Below are 4105 nucleotides of genomic sequence, written 5' to 3' on the forward strand. Positions count from 1 at the left end.
TGGTTCATGGCTAGCGTCAAGTTGCCATCCTTGAGCCAAGTCTGCTGGCAGCTTGGAGAGGATCTGTTAGCATCTGTGTAGTGGTCCGGTTCAGTTACAGGAGTTTAAACTGGTGAAGTGCATTTGAAGAACAATGAAGCAAATCCATTAGTATTACATATTTTTGTTTAACGGTCAATACCACTCTTGTTCGTCCATCTACCCAGTATTTCTATGCAGAGTGTCTCAGCACAGCTGCCTGGCTGCCTCACTGTGATAACAACACCCCAGGAAGTCTCTGCATCCGGCTCTCTGTAGCCAAGAAATATTTACAGCATGTAACAGACCCTTAAGCCACAAATTGCTCCTATTTATGTAGGATTAAAACAAACAAGATACAACCTGGTTATTAGTGAGCTTTGGAGGTGTTTGTATGTGTACTTTGGACAGAGCCAGGCTAGCTGTTTCCCATGGCCTCCAGTCTTTATGCTAAGCTAAACTAATTGCCTCCAGGCTACAGCTCAGTCCTTAAAGCAGACGTGAGTATTGATCTGACCTAAATCTTGGAGAGAAAGCAAGAAATCAGTTTATTTCCCAAAATGATGGACTGTTTCTTTAAAAGCAGCATCATGTTGGCCTACCTCATTCATAGTGTTCTCTTAAAGCTCTCAGCGCCCAGTTTCCAAGAAACGAAACAACAAGATATGTAGAAAAAAAATCTAAGTTCTTGTGTTTACTTTAAAATTGACTCCAGCAGTGTGTGAAGCAAATCTCTGTAGTTTTAAAGACGTGTGTTCCTATGGTTTCCTAAAAGTTGTCAAGATGTGGGAATCTTTGAATTGCATTAGATATTTTTTTCATTTTAGTTCGACAAAAACACATTTTATACATTCCACACGGGACTTTTGTTCACCAAACAAAGGTTTTGGGGGAAACAAAGTAAGCACAGAAATATGATTGAACACAAACCAATAAATGTGACCGTCAACACATTGTTGAGGAGATGAATGGCCTGCTGGTGATGTTCAGTTATCAGTTATGTTACGGTGCAGACGGGGGTCGGGAAGGATGGTTTTTGTGGCAGTCTAACTCTGATGAAGGAAAGCTAACATACCAAGCATTTAACATGGAGGGTGGGTGTTTTTTACTTTCTGTTCATTCTACAAAGACAGACCGGTTTTTGTCTGTCTCAGAATATTTAACCGATAGCATGTAGCCTAATGTTTATGTACTCTGCATTTTGTATCTACTATAGTGGTGTATGGTTATGGATGGTCTGATTGTCTTTTGTTTGTGATGTTTTAACACTATTTTATATATTTTTTTTACAACTTTTTTGCATTTATGAATGTATTTGGTTTTGGTTTCCCCCTCTGTTGTGCACTTATGTTAAGCCAGTTTTTCCTCTAAAAAGGGATCATTAATTTATCATTTGTGTTGATTTGAAGCTTTGAAAGAGAAGTACCCTTTAATCTGTTGATCTGTCTTTAACAAAATGTGTAAAAAAAATATTGTGTCAAAAATATTTCCTGTATCTGATTCTGTTTAAAGTGCTTTACCCTTCACGGCCCTCAATCAGATGCCTTTTGGAAGAACAGCCTGTGTTGTTTAAGTTAAAAATAGGAAACCTCTTAGTACATGGGAAGCATTTCAAAAAGCATGATTTTATATAATTCAACGTGCAGTTGTAGAGAACATGCAATTTATTCTCACAGTCATTTTACTCGTAGTGATAGGACACACCAACAGTGTTAGAAACATATCATATTTGTTCTGTTTTTTATTATTGTGCAGCCTAAACCGTCAGCGGTAGAAGAGTCAAACTTTCATGGTAGCTCAGTAGCTCAGTTGACTGACTAATGCACATTAAACCAACAGTTTAATCCGTATTCAGCCATTCTCTTGGCTTCAACCAAGTCAGTAAGCCTCTGAATATGGATTGCTTAAGGTGCTTGGACCCACATATGCATGCCTGTCTTGTTTTTATTTACTGTTGCGTTACTTTAGTCTCTGTCTTTGGTACTAAGAGAGGGTCTGACATGCAACAAAGGTTGTTGGCTGGAATCGAATCGGTCGTGATCATGTGACCAAGCGACACGCTCTGTAACCATACAGCTACCAAGACAGTCCTCTTTTAATGAAGCAATATCTACTTACAACCCATTGTCAGTGGTTGTATGTGTCTAATGGGTTACAACCAACTCAACCAGTTCCTCATAGAGGTACTAGTACTGTATCCTGTAGTTCGCAAGAAACAAAGGGTTTGAAAACGTCTCGAAAGATTTATCTGATTTTGTGTTGCAAGTTCTCATTTTGTTTGTTTGTTTTCCTTGTTGATTGTTGTCTTCAGGACCTGGCTTGAAGTTGTCTTGCTGTTGAAATACTTCCCATGTCCACTTATGCTTGTGACCAAATCTCTATCACCGTGCATGCACTTTGAACTGTTAGATGGCACAAAGGAAAGCATTGCTCAGCATTAAGAGACTTTACCACTGTTTTATAAAGCAGCCCCGGTTTTTATCCCCCACATACCTTCTTCTTTATCATTGAAAATATTTACTTTACTTACAGTAGCAGCTCTTCGTCTTAATGCTGGAGCACAAATCTGTAATGCAGATTTAAGTGAAAATAGTCTGTTTTTTTCTGTTTGTTTTGTATTTTAGTGCCAACATAGAAGCTGTCACCTACTATAGGCAATAGAACCAAAACAGCTACATTATTTAATCTAATATAATTGACAATAAAGAGGACTAATGAGAGGCATCCTAAGGTTTTATAAGCCAGAAACCCTGCAGACGCTGTATGTCAGGGTCCATCCTGTGGGCCGTGTACTCGATGTGATGCTGGAAGTGGAAGTAGTGTCATTAACCGTACAGTAAAAGAGCTCTAGAATGAAAATAATTAAAAAACTGTTCTCCTGTCTTGTGCCATCACCATCCATACAGAAAATATACAGTATATATATAACCTAGGCCAGATTTGAATAAAGGTTCAGTCTTGTATCATTTGTAAACACATAAAGAAAGAACTTAGAGTTTTGTGAGACATCATTTCTATAAGTGAAAATAGTTATGATCTCTCAGCCAACCCTGCATTACAAATCTGTAAAGTCAATATGTTATTACTTGTTTTGTTTTTTTTTAGAAGTTATGTGCTGCTATTTCCTAGTACCAGCAGTGTTATAACCACAGATAATTAAAAGTTTAATTCATGGTCATTTTTGGGCTCTGTGTCTTTAGTAACAATGACGTATAAACTGTAACAAAGACAAGCACAACATCTGGTCCCTAATACAAATATCTGCTTCGTATAGTATTGTCCATCCACAGGTTCATCCGAAGCTCACTCCTCTTGCTTGACCTGTGCACCTCATATAATGACACCTACAGTATAAGGTGTTTGAATGCCCTTTGCTTGCTGCTTCTGGCCTGTTGGAGACCCCTGCTAAAACCTGTGCAGGCCCCAGCATGCAGAAAGAAGACAAAAGAGCATCAAAAGTCACCTGGAAGGGGACATCATCTTCTCAACTGCACCCTGAATGAGCATGAAAATCCATTCTTCCCCAAGTGCCTCTATGCCTTCAGGCAACAAAGGTCACCTAAGCTGGAGAAGGTGCTAGTGAACCATACAAATCCTTCTCATTTCAGGCTTTACCTGGCGACCCAACACCTGTCCGACCCCACAATCCCTTCCCTAATCAGCTACTTTCTACCAATATGGACTGTAAGTCACAATCTCCACTGTACTGTTGTGACCCTTACTCAAAATAATGTATATATATATATACATATATACATTACTCCAATGCTGTTACCTTGCGTATTTCACAAAGTGAGCAGTGTGATTAATTGTCACAAAACAAACGCTCCACAGATGTATAATTTGATATGTATGTATATATACATGTATACATGAATGCTAATATGATTGCATAAACCTTACCATTTTCTGAAAAAAAAGGGAACTGATCAACACAAATAGATAGATACTTTATTAATCCCCTATTGGAGAAATTATTCTTTTCACTCTTTTTTATTATATACACACACAGGCTGAAATGCACACTCATGCACATGCAAACATGGAGAGAGAGATGGTGGAGTGATGGTCTGCCACGTTAGCAGCA

This window comes from Morone saxatilis, unplaced genomic scaffold (genome assembly GCF_004916995.1).
Source record: "Morone saxatilis isolate NCDOM2014 unplaced genomic scaffold, NCSU_SB_2.0 Contig7, whole genome shotgun sequence".
In the NCBI taxonomy this organism is placed as follows: Eukaryota; Metazoa; Chordata; class Actinopteri; family Moronidae; genus Morone; species Morone saxatilis.